General features: G+C 39.9%; 1 protein-coding gene across 11 annotated transcripts in view; it reads left to right on the forward strand.

Annotated features, from left to right (window-relative positions):
- The window catches only part of FHIT (fragile histidine triad diadenosine triphosphatase), a 1,386,045-nt gene that overhangs the window by 30,740 nt on the left and 1,338,622 nt on the right, over positions 1-16,683 (forward strand). For all 11 annotated transcript variants that reach the window (XM_072785574.1, XM_072785573.1, XM_072785575.1 and 8 more), the window contains exon 2: positions 5,070-5,118. The gene's annotated coding sequence lies outside the window, so the exon portion shown is untranslated. The remainder of the gene's footprint in view (positions 1-5,069; positions 5,119-16,683) is intronic.

Below are 16,683 nucleotides of genomic sequence, written 5' to 3' on the forward strand. Positions count from 1 at the left end.
ATGCTTAATGGACTGAGCCACTCAGGCACCCCACATTGGGTATTTTTAGTACTTATATTACTTGACCTTTCTGTGATACTTAAGGTATTTTGTTTCACTTCTCTGGCAACTATTCTCTCTGCTATATGGGGATCATCCTCAACAAACTGTTGACTGTTTAACTTCCTCAAGAATCAGATTTTCCCTTCCTACTTGGTGGCATCTCCCTGGACAGCCGTGTCCATACTCACATCTGCAGTTACTTTCTAGGCACAGAAGACTCACCGCTCCCAAACCTCCTGTCTGACCTATAGATACACATATCCATCTCCTGACCTCTGACCTGGACATTTCTTTCAGCTCTCTCAGGCACCTCACATGCATTATATCCACAACCAAAGTGGTGATCTGGGCTCCTGATGTGAACCCAATGGGATTCACTCAATGGTCTTGTCCAACCCCAACTCAGAAAGGAAAATTGTCCTAAAGATGGTAATATGCAAACATAGGTTTAAAATCTCTTTTCATAATTGATCTCTAACCTTAACATACTGTGATCAGAGAACTTTGTTTGATATCTGTTTTGTGGTATTTGTTGAGACAACCCTTGTGGCCCAATATGTGTTCACTTGTTCCTTTAGTTCCATATGCACTTGTAAAGAATGCTGTGGCAGATTGTTTTTTCCACAGGTGGTTACACCAACATATTTATCCAGTCCATGTGCTCATCTTACTGAACACTGACTAACACTCCTCCTGCCAAGAGAAGGACCCTTTGTTCTCTTTGTTCTTCCTTGAGTCTCGATGAGGGTTTGTGACTGCCCTGACCAATGGAATGCCGTCTAAGTGGTATTAATATGATTTCCAAGCCTAGGCCATGAAGAATACAGCTTCTGCCTGGCTCCTTATTTGGGAACTGTTGCCTTGGGAATCCAGCACCACATTGTGAGACGTGGAGAAGCCACATATAGGTGTTTTGGCTAATAGCCCCAGTTAAGGTCTCAGCTAACCTTCAGTAACAACTGGCAAACATTTGAGGGAATGAGCTTTCAGATGATTCCAGAGCCCAGCTTCCAAGGTTTTCAGCTGAGGCCTCGGGCATTGTGGCATATAGAAGCACTGGCTCACCATCCTCTGTCAGAATTCCTGTTCCATAGAAACAATAAATTACTAAACTTCAGTCATTAAATCTTGGGTATTTTGTTATGTAGTAGTAGGCAGCTGATGCAAGTATCTATTCTATCACTGCTACTTGCCTACTAGTATTTCCACCAGCTTACTTTTGGTTTCTGTTTGCTTAGTGTATAGTCTTCTATACTTTCCCATTCAAACTCCCTTTATGTTTTAAATATTTCTTCTAAACATTATGTAGCAATGTTAAAAAAAATCCATTTAAAAATATGTTTTAACAGATGTTTTAATCCATTTACTATGATTTGTGATATATTTGAACTTACTTTAAGTATTTTCTTTTGTATTTTCTACTGCCTGTGCTTTCCTTTGCTTCCATTCTAGTCTTCTACAGAGAATCGACTGAGTTTTCTGTTCTTTATTTTGTTCCCTCAGTTGGTTTGGACATTTTTTTTTCTTTTGGTGATTACTCTTAAATGTTTTAAAATTGTGAAATAGACCATACATATAAGATAATTCTTGGAGGTGTTTATCTACAGTTATTTATAGTTATTGTATTGTTTTATATTATAATACAATATATAATAAACTGAACATTTTAGATTCCTCTTCCCTGGCCAAGAAATAGAACATTACATATATTCTAGAATCTTCCCCAATGCTTCTCATTACATCTCCTTCCTTGCCTTCAAGCTAAATGTTGTCTGAATTCCATGTAAGTCATATCCTTGCTTTTCTTTATAGTTTTTGCCACTTATATGTTATATTCCAAAACAAGATAGTATATATTTTTGCCTTTTGAACATGTCGTATATATGAAATAATATATACATAGTCTTCTGTGATTTGGTCTTTGTTTTATATAATTTTGAGAGGCATAGATGTTATGGGTGTGACTTTTTCATTGATTTCTCAAAGCTGTGTAATATCCCATTGTAAGACTGTAAAAATGTATGTATTCATTGTACTCTTGATAGATATTTGGGTTGTTTTCAGTATTTCTTGGCATTCTAGCGATGATGCTCTTTAATAATTTAATCAGTATCTATCTCTTCCTTCTAAGTAATTCATTCCCCTCCCTTATTCCATATAATTGCAGCCAACAACTCATTTCACCTTATTTGCAAACCCTAAAAATGGTCGTAGTTGTTATTGGAATTTAGAACCAAGGCTTAGTAATTATTATTCAATACTTATTATTTATTATTAAATTTACTAGATTTATCATCATGCTTGCTAATGTCTTTATTTCTCATTGCTTTTAGCTCCTCATCTCTTCTACCTGGGGTCAATTCCTTTTTATTCAAATATGTCTTTTAGGGATCCCTGGGTGGCGCAGTGGTTTAGCGCCTGCCTTTGGCCCAGGGCGCGATCTCGGAGACCCGGGATCGAATCCCACGTCGGGCTCCCGGTGCATGGAGCCTGCTTCTCCCTCTGCCTGTGTCTCTGCCTCTCTCTCTCTCTCTCACTGTGTGCCTATCATAAATAAAATAAAATAAAAATTAAAAAAAAAAAACAAAAACAAAAAAAACAAATATGTCTTTTAGTATCTCTTTTAGCAAAAGTAAACTTCTGTGATCAGGAAACAATCCTCCCCCCCCCCCCCCCCCGCACTGAAAAATGTCCTTGTTTCTCTGTCATTCTTGAATGATAATTGGTTTAGCATGGCTGTAGCATTATTTGCTGAACTTTTTTTTTCTTCCCCTTAGTACTTTGAACATGTTATTCCATTGCTGTCTTGCTTTTATTTTTGCTGATGACAAGTTGTTTTGCAAGGAGTCTGTTTTTTCTCTCTGGTTGACTTTAAGACTTTCTATCTTTGGTGTTTTGTGGTTTCTTTCTGATGTATCCACCTGTGGATTTGCTTTTATTTATCTTCTGAGGTCTTAGTGTACTTTTTTCAGGAGGATTCATGTCTCACTCTAGAAAATTTACATTCATTATCTTTTTATATTTGTCTTTTCCTTTTCTTTTGAGCTTGGCTATTTGGATATATACATATTTAAATTATCACCAGATTTGCTTAGCATTTCTTTGTGTTTAAAGTGGAAAGGCATATATAGGTCAGTGTCTATGCCAGACCATAAATCTCTCATATTTTATAAATTGCAATGTACTATTTTGTCTAGTCTTCCCAAGATTATGTTCACCCCAAATTATCTTTCCCCCAATTCCATTGCAATCCATGTAACAGGGGGATAGGGAAATTTCTGATGTTGTCTCATGGAGGGGCTTTATATCTTGCATTAATATTCCAAGATTTCTGTCACAGCCCAGAAGTCTGGTCTTGTTCTTCAGTGATCATGCATCAGCAGTAATGGGTTCTTCGGTAAGGGCTAAAGGAGGTATATAGGATATTGAAGGAAAGGAAGAAAAAACCATGGGAAAACCATGGATTAGTTGGCCATTCCCAACCACTGCACCTTTAGGAGATGTGAGGACCTAGCCAAGAATGACAGAAAGAGGAATATTCCAATTGTATTTGACCATGTGGAATCACCCTCTGGGTAATGATGTACTGATAGAGAATGTTATATCAGCCCCTTGAAATATCATTACTACAGTAGTCCCCTGCTTATCGACTAAGGTTACATTCTGACGCCTTCAGTGGATGGCTGAAACTGAATGGTACTGAGCCTTGTTTATACTATATACATATATGTAACTATGATAAATTTAGTGTATAAGTTAGGCACAGTAAGAAATTAACACAATAACTACTAATAAGTTAGAACAATATTCTATAATAAGTTATGTGGAGAATGTGGTCTTTCTTTTTGTTTTTAAAGATTTATTTATTTATTTATTTATTTATTTATTTATTTATTTATTTATTTATTCATGAGAAACAGAGAGGGAGAGAGAGAGAGAGAGAGAGAGAGGCAGAGACACAGGCAGAGGGAGAAGCAGGCTCCATGCAGGGAGCCCGACATGGGACTGGATCCCAGGTCTCCAGGATCAGGCTCTGGGCTGAAGGCAGTGCTAAACCGCTGAGCCACCCAGGCTGCCCTGTGGTCTTTCTTAGAATATCTCACTGTGCTGTATTCACCCTTCTTCATGTGATGATGTGAAATGATAAAATGCCTATGTGATGAGACGAAGTGAGGTGAATGATGTAGGCATGACAAGTAGCCTTAGGCTACTATTGACCTTCTGACAGTTTGTCAGAAGGAGGATCATCTGCTGCAGACCACCATTGACTATCAGTAACTGAAACCATGGAAAGCAAAACCTCCAATAAGGGGGGGGGGTGGGGGTGGATCTCCTGCATTGCTTAACAACTCTCATTTACCACATCTCTTGCTGTGTTGACTAATGTATGCTGAGTACATGGTATTTTTTGATCACAGGGAGCTTAATTTAACATGTCAAATTTTGATTTGAAATATCAAGTGGGGCTTCCTCGGCTTTGTGAGTTTCTACCTAGGTTAAAGGAACTGTACCTGTTATCTTGCATCTTTGTACTCATGGGCGCAAGTGGTGAGGTCTGGATTGGAAGGACCAGGGGCCTCATATCAATGGAACAGGCTCTCCCATGGAAAACATTTTCAGAGAAATGGAAATAGAGTACGCAAGAAAGATGACAATGGAAAAAGTAAGAAAATAAAATGCTGGGTCAGGTTGAGTGTGCTGTGTAACGTTTAACTTTATTTTCATCTCTACACTTTAGAAGCCATTCTCATTCTGTTCAGGAGTTCACTCCCAAGAAGATTTGACTGTTGGTCTGACTGGCTTGTGTGACTTAATTCTGGCCAGAAGTGTGCGCTGTTTTCATTTGATGACAGTCTTTTATTGGCCTTTTGTTAGTGGAGTATGAAGCATGGGTTTTATCAATGGCTTATTTGGCCAGTGTCACCACATATGATGGCATATGGAAATTCTACTTAGAGGCACAGAGAGAAAACGTTTGGTGTTTTACTCGCAGATAACTCCCTGCTTTCGTTTTTATCTCTTTGTAGCTTTGAAGCTCAGCAAAGAAGGAAAATCCATTGAGAACAGTCTGTAAAGGTAAGTGTATTTATTACATGGCCTTGACAAACATTGCCTTTACAACATTGATTTTTCTTTTATTCAGAGATTTAAACACTTGGATTAAAGATATAGCTGACAGGACAACTTCCTTAACCACCTGCTTGTCCTCCCTCTTAGGCAAAAGTGCTGAGCAATAGTTAGCAGAGAGCAGGAAGAAATAAAATGATGTGCTGAGGGTAGCCAAATGCAATTGTATGCTTGCTGACTTTTGCTTTCTTCTCAGCAGTTAAGACATTCCAATGGAGCTAAGTTTACTAAGATTAATGCTAGCTGGAAAAAGAATGCACTCGTACTGCTTCTAGTCGATGGTTAAATAAAACCAGCTGGCCAAATAAAGCATTTAAACTAAAATGCAGAGTGGCATTTGAATTGGGTTGGATGAAATTTATCATGAAAGTCAGTTGTGCAGTTGTGTGGAGGAGCTAGTTTTGTAGAAAGGAGCAAGCCAGCCAGTTTGGTGTAGCTAATTTCATTCAGCCCAGTCTCTGTGGAATCTAAGTGAGTTACAGGAAATGAACTTCCAAGTTCGAAGCAATGGGAAAAGTACCTATCAGCTTTCTGTGAAACATTGCAATCGCGTTGGTTTTACATGGAAAAATGTAATTGTTTCCTCTTTGCTAGGTATATTTATAAGCATACCACTGTACAGCATTGTTCTTTGATTCATTGTTTAATTTCTGTTCTGCATGAAGTATTTTAATTTAAAGAATTCATTCTGGGAAATTATAGGGCTGCAGTTTCATCAAGAGTCTTTGGTGGCCAGGGTGAAATATGCCATAATTTTACATTTGTTTTCATCATCAATTATGTTTTTGACAATTTTAGGTTTTTTTCCTGTCATTTTTATTACAGCAATCATGACCGTGACCACTTTAGTTAAAGTTGAAAAGCCATTTTGATTTACCTTCTATTTTAAGTTATTCCTAAACTTTATGAAAAATCTACTTCTGAGGCTGAATTTTTAATGTTTGTTTCGAGGGTGAAAAAGAATTTTACAAAGGAAATTGGAGAAAGCCTCTTTTGAATGATCAAAACATGAGCTATAAAAACACCATTTTGAGGATTTGCTTTGGGATGACTAAACTGTGGTGCATGAAGTCTGGTTGGCATGGAACTTTCTCTAATGGTTTTCAGCCATATAACTTCCACATCCCTGGACCACTGAGCCATATCTTGGAATAAAGCAGTACTTGATAGCTTCTTAGAAATAAATTCTCATAAATTATTGGAGTTGGTGATAATGTGGCAATCTTCAGAACTTTGCAATCTTTAGGTATGGTTACGGTGCTCCCATTTTTCTTAGAGACTGTTTTTCACATGGTACTCCATTTCCTCTGCTCTCAGTGAAATTCCTTTGTTAAATTGGTATTTGATCAGACATGGATTTCGTCTTTGGTTGGCTTCTATCAGCTGTTGGACCATGGACACATTATTTACTCCCTCTGCATCTCAGTTTCATAGTTTGTGAAATGGAGGTAATAATATTGTTTTTCTCATAAGGTTGTTGTGGAGGTTAAATGAATTATTATTAGGTATTAAGGGCTTGGTCGGAACAGGTCCTGGCCTGTAACAGATACTCAGGAGATGTTAGTTGCTGCTGCTCTTGTTAATACTACCGTCATCATCATTATCATCAAATCAGCATCCTTCTGAATTTATTGGTTAGACATTTTGAGAAGTCTGTGCTTTTTGGAAGCTTCAGGCTAATGTTTTCAAAATGAGGATGTCAGTACTAAAAAAGGAGATATTCTACTTTGTTTTTAGGAATGAGAGGAAAAACTTACTTTCACGTAAAGTGAGAAGGGGGCCTCTGGATGTCAAATTTGTCATGTTGAAGTTTTGTAGGCATCAGGGTAAACACTTTTCCTTGGCTGTGTGTAGGCAATTACTAATTAATCTAGTCTTAAGAAATTAGCGATCTAAGTCTTGGCAAGTGTAGAGGAACTTCTCCCTCTTCCCCTTGCTTTCCCTGTCTTCTGTTTTCTCTTCCTAACAGCACCTTGATTTTATTTTGAGGTGGTTCTAACAGTGGAGCTGTAACCGGGGGCCTCACCCAGGGGCCTACACTCAGCCTAGGGATGGGTGTATGATCACTAGCTTGGTTAAGTGGGTGTGCATGTGCAATCTGAATCTTGAGCTGGGGGATTCTCCTTTCTTCCAGTGGGCATTCTGCTCTGAAAATACCTACTCTGAAACCACCTTAGCAGTCCCCATCCCCTAGTCTCTATGTCTGTCTTGGCAACTGATGATTACTAAGCCTTATTTTCCAATCTACTGTAGATTCACTGAGCCCATAGTTTCCTTCCAGTGATCTTCCTCAAATTAGCCAACTGGCTTCAGTTGGTTGTAATCACAGAAGCCTAAGTGGTAGAGTAGTTTATACATTAGGGAGCTAGGTCTGGGATAAACGGGATGTGTTTGGAGGTTTACAATCAAAATACTATTCATTACTTTCTTCCATCATGTGTAAGCACCTGAACACTTTGCAGTAGATTATAAAAGGTGTAGAGATCTCAATTTCTATTTCAAAAATGGGCCATTTTGCTGGACTTCACACTGTGAAGTCACTTCTGGCTGCTTCTCTCAGCTCTCAAAGGATGTGTGTGTATGTGGGGGTAGAGCTGGAAATAGCAAGAGGAGCAGAGAGGTCTTTCCTCCAGTTTTGGGGGCCCTGGTCTCTCTGTGGTCTGGGGGTTGTGAAGGAACTGTGATTTCCTTCTACTTACTCCAGCCTCCCCAAACAAAACTCATTACATACTTTTCTACTTTCCCCTGAATTTTTATTCCTCTTTTGAACACTTGCCTTGCCCTACTGAACACCTTCTTGTCAACGATGTGTAAAATGTGATTGAAAACTCAATTATTTTGGTCTCTGGCACTGCTTGTGGTTTTTCGAGAACGAAATGGGCAAGTTTGCTCTGTTTCCCCTTGTGTCTTGTTTGTTGACTACTTCTGCGTTCTGTGCAGTGCCTAGAACAAAGTCGGTTAATGATTTTTTCCACAGGAACATCAATTTTGCACTCCTACTGTGAATAAGTAGCATTGCTGCCTTATATGGTAGAAAGAGCCTTAGCTGAAATGTTAAGGAACATGCCTTCCAGTTTGGGCTCTGTTGTTGGTAACTTTATGATTCTGGGGAAAATATCTTAACTTTTCTTAAGGTCTCTGGTTCCTCACCGATGAAACCAGGATAATCCTTGCTCTATCTACTCCATAGAGATGTTTTGAGGTTGACATAAAGATAATGTATGTGAAAGTGTTTAGCCACTTGTCAAGTGCTGCATAACATCAGTGCATGATGGTGATGATGCCATTTATGTTAACCAGGTGGAAAAATGAAGGTATCTTTTAAAATTTTTTTGTAAGGTTGGGTAGAAAAGGGACATAAATTTAAATACAAAAGTAAGGGATGCCTGGGTAGCTCAGAGGTTAAGCGTCTGCCTTCAGTTCAGTGCGTGATCCTGGGGTCCTGGGATCAAGTCCGACATCGGGCTCCCTGTATAGAGTCGGCTTCTCCCTCTGCCTCTTCTCCTTCTCCTCCCTCCCTCTGTCTCTGTCTCTCTGTGTCTCTCATGAATAAATAAATAAAATCTTAAAAAAAATAAAAACAAAAATAAAACTCTGCTTAGTGCTTGTGCTGGATATTCTTTGTGCCTCCAGCTCCTTGCTCCTCTGAAAGGCTCTGTGCCCCAGGAGGCTAACCCCTACTGTCAGCATTCCTTGGTCTTCTTTGCTCTCTGGCTTTCTGTTGAATTAGCCAATGGAAGGCACTGGGTTAAAATCCATGAATGTGATTTTGGAAAATTATTCCTTACCTTCCTTGCAGCAGTGCAGTTGGCAGTGGCTCTGTCCCTCTAAGGAAGGCCACGGTTCCTGCTGTGGGCCTTTCTTTTGCAGCTAGAACTCTTTCCACTCTCTGAGGGCTGCACCATCCCTTTTCCACTTCAAGTCTGAAGTGGCAGCAGGTTTATTTGTGCTCTTTGGTACTGAACTGTCCCTTCTGGCTTCCCTTAACCTTGCCCACACCTTTTGTTAAATCCATCCCAGATATCCCAGATATCAGAGCTGCTGTCTCTTTCCTGATGTGACCTTGATTGCAGAGAGGAACTTCTTTCTTTGTATTTATTTCTGCCATTCTCAGTTCAATTCAACAAATGTCTACTTAGGACTTACTGTGTGCCAGGGACATAGTAAATGGTTATTGTAAACTTTAAAGAACTGGACATTTTGGTGGTACACTTGGAAGGATTATATCAATCAGGTTTTTAAAAAGCAAGTTTTGGTAAACTGAAAAACCTTATAGTAACCCTAGTATGTAAAGGCATCCAATATTACACGTTACAAATTATCTTTTAAAATTCACTTTTATTTTTATCAAAGCAACCTATCTACATCAATTTTAGCAATATTTTTTGATACTCCCCATTCTTACCACTTTTAGTCCCCTCAGCCCCCTAAACATAATTATATCACAATTTTTATTTGAATCAATATGTAGTATTTACATTATCATGTTGGTCTGGTTGGTAATGTGTTCTTTAACATGTAACTTTTGGTCTTCCTTAGAAGAATTAACATATGCTTTCAAAATTTGCTCACTTTCCTAGGCATCTATTTTAGGAGGTGTAGGTAGTCATAGCATTTCCATTTTAGATGTATAAATGAGATTTGAGACTTAAGTATTTTGCCCAGAATCATACAGCTAGTAAGTGTCAGAATTGGGGTTCAGCACCAGCCAGCCCATCTACAAAGCCTGCATTCTTAATCATGACATTGTTTACTAACACTGTCACTTCAGTTGTTATCCTAATGGCTATGTTAAAACAAAACAAAACTTGAGGTCTCTCAGATTCAGAATCAGTAGATCTGAGATAGGGACCAAGAATCTGTAGTTCAGAAAGCTCCACAGGTGATTCCATTGATCAGCAGGGTTTGAGAACTTCTGTTCTATATCCTATCATTTCTGTAATCACCGTCCTCAACATCATCACCACTACCATCATCACCACTACTACCTCCATCAGCGGCAGCAAATGACAGTCTTGTGCTTTTAGTAGCTAAGTAGAAATCCTGGTGTTTGGTAAAGCAGCTGCTTTTTGACCTGCTAGGTGAGATCACACTGGTGGGTGATTCAGGTAATAATTTATCTGGCCATTTTTAAGTTTGACCAGTGCTTTGGGAAGAAATGTGCCCCACAGATGTAGACAAGGGTATTTTTTCACCTCGGTTGTTACTTTATCTGGTAAAAAAGCAATAAGAACCTTGTCTCTGTACTCAGCCTTGACCTCATAGGGACTCTTTTTTTTTTTTTTCTCTGAGTCCCCTAAAATGACATCTAGGGGGAATACAAAGCTCAAGTAAAAGAGAAACTTTGATGTCTTTGTTCTATTTGATTTCTACCCCCCCTTCCTCCCATGCTTGTGGCATTTCTTGTTTATCAGGCAGGAGAGAAGCAGTAAAATTTGGCCTGGGGTTTTCTCATCCCTAGGTGTGAAATTATTTCAGAACTATAATAATAATACTTTGCATTTCTATAGTCCTTTTATTTGAAGATCTAAAAGTATTCTGTTGGTGTTAATAGAGCTTCCTAGCACCCTCTGAAGTAGGTAAGTATTATTAGAGAAGATTTCCTCCAAGAACATTTTCACTTCATATCCCATGTGTGACTTGAAAATGCTTTTGTATTATTTGGGAATCTCAACTACTTAAAGTGCCATGCATATAGGGCACTTGTTTGCTTTATATTCAGTCATCATTAATTCCCAGCCATTGAGGGAAATAGAGTCTGGCTTCCCATGAATAGGTGTGGTATTTATTTAGTGAGAAATGAAATAAAAGCATTTTGTTATTGCTTTTTATTTGAATGTTTTTTGAAAATACTCAGTAATGTTCACCAGCTATGGAACTGTCTATCTTACAGCTAATTTTCCTTTTTTTAAGTAGCAAGACTTGTGGGAATATGTTGATAACCAGTGGGAGTTTGACTTGGTAATGTGTCCTTTGGGAGCTCATGACATGTCAAGCCAATTAAAAATACAAACTGAGTTTGCATTCTTATTTAAAGGTTTAATTTTGAAAAATTGCTTTGAATGTTGCATACCTGAATTTTAATCATACATTCATGCCTACTTGGTTTTTTTTTTTTTTCCTCAAAATGTTGGGAACTTTCAGTGGTGTTGGGAGTGTCATTGATGCAGAAGTGCTGCATGTCTGCCATAGCACATGTGGAGGAGCAAAAATTTCCTCCTTCAAGAACCTTCTAGCTGGGCTAAGAATCAAATTGACATGAGACAGATTAATAGGAGAGAAACACATTTGATTTCATACATATGGAGAGTCCACATACACATTGAAATTCCAAAGATAGGCAAAATGAGGTATAGGTGTCATTCTGAATTAAGAAGAGGGTAGAGGTTGGGACTTTATTTTTTTTTTAAAAGATTTTATTTATTCATGAGAGACACACAGAGAGAGGCAAAGACATAGGCAAAGGGAGAAGTAGGTTCCCTGTGGGGAACTTGATGTAGGACTCTATCCCAGGACCCCTGGATCATGCCCTGAGCTGAAGGCAGATGCTCAACCACTGAGCCACCCAGGTATCCCACGTTTGGGACTTTAAAGGGAAGGACTGTAATTCACAGGAAGATGAAAAAGAGTAAATATTTGGTAAACAAGTGTTTGCTGGATCTCTCAAATGGTGGGTCAAAGAGAGGACTTTCATGAAACAGGCTTTGCTATCTAGGTTCCTCCCTATCTACCAGGTAAAGAGCTTTATCTCAAATCTGCTGGGTTTCATTGCTCTTTAACTGAAAATAATTATCATGTCAAAGTGGCCTATCTTGGGGCTGCCTTGGCTTCTCCACAGAACATTCAGGAAAGGCCCTCTGTTCCTTAGTCTCTGCTGGTCACTCTAGAAAGTTCCTTGTCCATGCAGTGTTGGGTGGCCCTGCTGTGTCTCTCCAAAGGAGGTTGGGCTTTTTTTGATTTCGGGGACTCAGTATTCATTTTCCCAGCATCTCCTTACCATCCCCATCAAATGTCCTGTGACTTCCTTGGAGATCTGCCTGGGAAACTGAGTGCTAGCCTCCACTACTTTCAGGACCTAGAAAATCTCCAGTTTCTCTTCAATAGTATTCCACCTAAACAAGGTGAAAGGAGACAGAACAGTTTTGAATAACACAATTCAAATTTGTTTTTATCCCTGTCATTTTTGCTGGTGTCTAGCATATATCCTTCCATGAAAGAAAAATCCTTAGTGGAGACCAGATTTTTGGGGGGATGATTAGAGATGGCCTTCTAGTACTTTCTGCATTTGGACAAAGGGAATGCAAACTCTCTCAAAGTAATTGAGATAAGAAAGGGGATATATGGAGGGATAATAAAATGTACAGCTTCATATCCTTAAAATATGCTGCCCATCAATGAGACGAGGTGATGGATCAGTGTTTGTGGTGTGTTTTATGACCTTCAGGATGGAGAGAGCATCAGATGATCACGTGTTTAATTCTTTCCGTGGCATTTCATTGTCTTCTCTTTCGGGAAAAATTCCCCTAAGGCCCATCATCTGTAGATTTGGAGGAATGTGGGCAGAACCATGAATCTTTGCACCATTTTCTCCTGAGTCTTTTGCTCAGGAGGTCACATAAATTTGTTGCTAATTATGTGAAGATAGATTTAAAAGTGAAAATGCTTTTGGCTGTAAATAATCAGAAAGTCAACTTGAAATGGTTTAAACAATAAGGGAATTAAAAAAAAAAAAAAAGCTTCCAACCCTCTCCATGTCTACCTGCTGAGCCCCATGGATGTCATGATTGATGGGAAGGCATTACAGAACGTGGGCTCTGAATGTCTGGAATCCAATCTCAATCCACTTTTTCCTGGTGCCAAGCGACTGGGGACCCACCAGGGTGCCTTTGATGGTTGTCACTGTGCAGCAATGAGAGGATTTTGAGCACTAAGTTGTTGACAGATTGCTAAGTATTGTCAATTATTTTGTGAATTTCTCTACCAACTTCCATTTGAATGCAAAATAGAAGCCATCAGAATAAGGCAAATGAATTATCTCAAGGAACAAGATATCCCAAGGGGGCAGCTCTAGGTTGTGTTAATTTGGTGGCTCAACAATGTCATTTAAGTCTTCATTTCTTGTTTTTTTCCTCTGCCATCTTCACTGTTTTGACTTGGTCCTCAGACTGGCTGCCTTAATGGTTCTAAGGTGGCTGTTAAATTCTGGAGTGTCACCTGGACATATGGTAGCATCCATTGGTATAGGAGACATTTATTCTTTGTATTCCTTTTTAAAAACAAAGGACCTTTCCTGTAACCCATCTAGGAGGCTTCTTGTTAGGTTACATTGGCTGATTACAGCCATGTACTCCTTCCTAAATCAGACACTGGCACATTGGATGAGATTACCTTGTTTGGCTTGGATTGGTGCTCTCCAATTTTAATTTATTCTTGTCAGGGTACACCTAGAAAATGATAACATTTGGTCAGCATGTTTGTTAAACAGATGAGGCTGCTTATATCTGGACGTGGCTGGTGGGTGGGTGGGTGTGAGTGTGTGTTGGTTTTCTTGACCCTGTCCTGCCCAGCTGCCTTAGGGGCTAAAGAGATGATATCTGAGCAGCTGCAACCCATTCTCTGCTTTAAACTAATCAGGATTTACCCCTGAGCTGAGGTTAATCTCATTTTCCCTGGGTACATGGCTTTGTGGAGGGAGGACACTCCAATATAATTGAGGTTTTATGGAACGCCTGGGTAGCTCAGCGAATGAGCATCTGCCTTTGGCTCAGGGTGTGATCCTGGAGTCCCAGGATCGAGTCCTACATCAGGCTTCCTGGATGGAGCCTGCTTCTCCCTCTATGTCTCTGCCTCCCTCTCTCTGTGTCTCTCGTGAATAAATAAGATTTTTTTAAAAATGAGGTTTTACTTTCAAGGCAGAAGAAGGGATGGCTGTTGGGTGATATGCTGTGTAGATATTTCTTGTCTTTGTATATACAGCTAATATCCTTCTTTGGATCATTAGTTCTTTATGGAGAAAGGACCACGTTTTGCAAATGTTAAGTGCCCAATGATTATTTGTATATTGAACGAATGAATATGTACTCATGTATTTGACTAACTGATGTTTTCAACATCACTGACCTCCTGAAATGTGCCAGGAGGTTAAGAAACATGGGCCCAACTGAGATTTTACATCTAGGGAGGGAGACAGATCACAAATAATACATATATAAGTAAAAGTGAAGTCTTATTGCAATAGGAGGCAAAACAGAGCAGACCTCTTCATACTTGGTGGTCTGAGAGGGCTTGAGTTTATGACATTTTAGTTGAGATATGAAAGAAGGACCAGGCTGTGGGTAGGAATCAGCCATGCAGAATGGGGAAAGAGGGTTCATAGTTTTGACCCTTCTACCTACGTCTTGGTTCAGAATCATTTGTTCTTAAGAAACAAACAAAACAAAACAGCAACAAAAACAACAAAAGATAGGGCATTTGCTCTAATACCACCAGCTAGCTTACGGATTTGAGGGCAGGTTGGCCTGAGGGCTTCTGAGGCATTGGACTGGGAAGTGGTTAACCCTCTAGAGCAAGTGCAGTGAGTGGATAAGCCACACTGACTCTCAGTGGCTCCATCCTAAAGCACAGTGACGGTACATCCTCTCCCACTGCTTCTCCCTGCATACTGGCTGTTCTGTTCTGTTCTGTTCTGTGTAGCCAGGTTCACCCTGACTATTCCTGCTGCTCCCTCTGTCCTTTTTAAGGGGTGGCTAGAGACTGACAGGAATGACTCCCGTTCCTATTTCCTAGGGGCAGTATCTGAATAGCTTCATCTAGGTCAGGAGCTCACACTTGCTGGAGTCCGCTGTGGTCTGGGCCCAGGGTCTGGCTGGCTGGCTGCCTACTTAATTCTAGTTAATCCCTCTCAGCAGGATTGGGAGAGTTTCTCTGGTGAGGTGCAGTATAGGGCAGGTGGATGGGTTTAAAACTCCTCTGTTTTTCAGGTTCTCCAACTTAAACAACACTGGGAGGGTCCCAGTGACGTAAATAATTTAATTATTACCTAAGTTCCTTCGCTGAGTACTGATGTTTGCTGCCGGGTACAGCATACAGGAGGTACTTACGAAGTAGGTAGTGATGGTGATAATAGTAAAGTGGACCATGAGATAGGTGGTACTGCTTTCTTAAGGGTGCAGGTCAATCGTATTATTTTGATGGAAATACTTGTTTGCAGATGAGAAACTCTGGTAAACGCCAGTCTGTATCTTTAAACCACTTTATAATCCCTTCGTTCGTATTACAAAAATAATACCCTTGCATTTAAGTTTATTTGGGAAATGGATCAGCACAAGAGAACAAAGTAGAAATTGCTCAAGATCCCACTGCCCAGACACAACCTCCTATGGCATTTTGGGGTCGTTCTTTCTGTTCAGTTTTCTGTGAGGATATGTATTTTCAAAAATGGCATGTGCTGGTTTTTCCATTTAAAAATGTTAAGTAAATAATTGCTTTTTAAATTTGCATTGTGAGCATTAAAAATCCTTCTACCACACCCCTATTGAGAGCGGCACTGTATGTGTCACAGGGAAGGAGCCTACGGAAGCCCACATACAGATTGGGAAATCCCATCTGTCACTGAATGCGGGCCTCGGACTGGGGCGGATTGGAATGCTGACCTCGAGGTTGTGTGGCAGTGCAGATACTGCAGGGTGATTGCTGAAGCTGGTCAGAAATTAAGTTTACCTGATTATGATCACTCTTGGTTGGGGGGGGGGCGCCACTTTCCTGAGGGTGATTTACATGAAGCTCATTTTCCGATTTGCAAGGAGGAAGGCTCAGTTTGAGCATCCCTGTAAGGAAAATAATCAGCATCCCCCTCAGGGTTCCAGGAAGCTTCTTTGCCACTCTGGTCAGGGTGGCCCCTGCAGACTGCACTTGCTTCTCCCGATAAAGCAAATGCAAGCATGCCAAATTGCTTTGCTCCAGCTTAACCCTACTCCAGAATGAATCCATAAATGCTACAAAAGGGAAGCTTATGAACATATGCTACACAGAACTCAGAAAGCGTCCTGCCTACTTAATCCTTTTCCTACTTCAGGGGAAGAAAAAAGTTCTGTTTATACTTGAACTGAGAATTGAGGGATCACAAAAATGAAGATTGGATGCCTTGCTAGAAATCACCAGTTGTGTTTTCTCATTTCCCTTAGAGCCATGGGTTGATTTTTCAATACAGCTGTGTCAGTGGGAAAATGTGCCGCTCTTTCTAGAGGTTTTAGATTCACTCCCAATTATGTGACTGTGTCTAAATGACTTTTGAGGAAATGCAAGTTCGCCTTGTTTAAACACAGAGTGTGCATTACAGTGGATTTTGAGGACTGGAGGCCATCTCTCCATGTCATTATCTCTCCACCCTCTCCCCCACCCCCAAGACTCCCCATTTAGATTATTGCAGATGGTAAAAAGCACTTCTCCACTTCATGGTCTCGGACAGAGAGTTGCATGAAATTGCACTATATGTATACTAGCTCGGAGGTTCAG

Source organism: Canis lupus, chromosome 19 (assembly GCF_048164855.1).
Source record: "Canis lupus baileyi chromosome 19, mCanLup2.hap1, whole genome shotgun sequence".
Classification (NCBI taxonomy): Eukaryota; Metazoa; Chordata; class Mammalia; order Carnivora; family Canidae; genus Canis; species Canis lupus.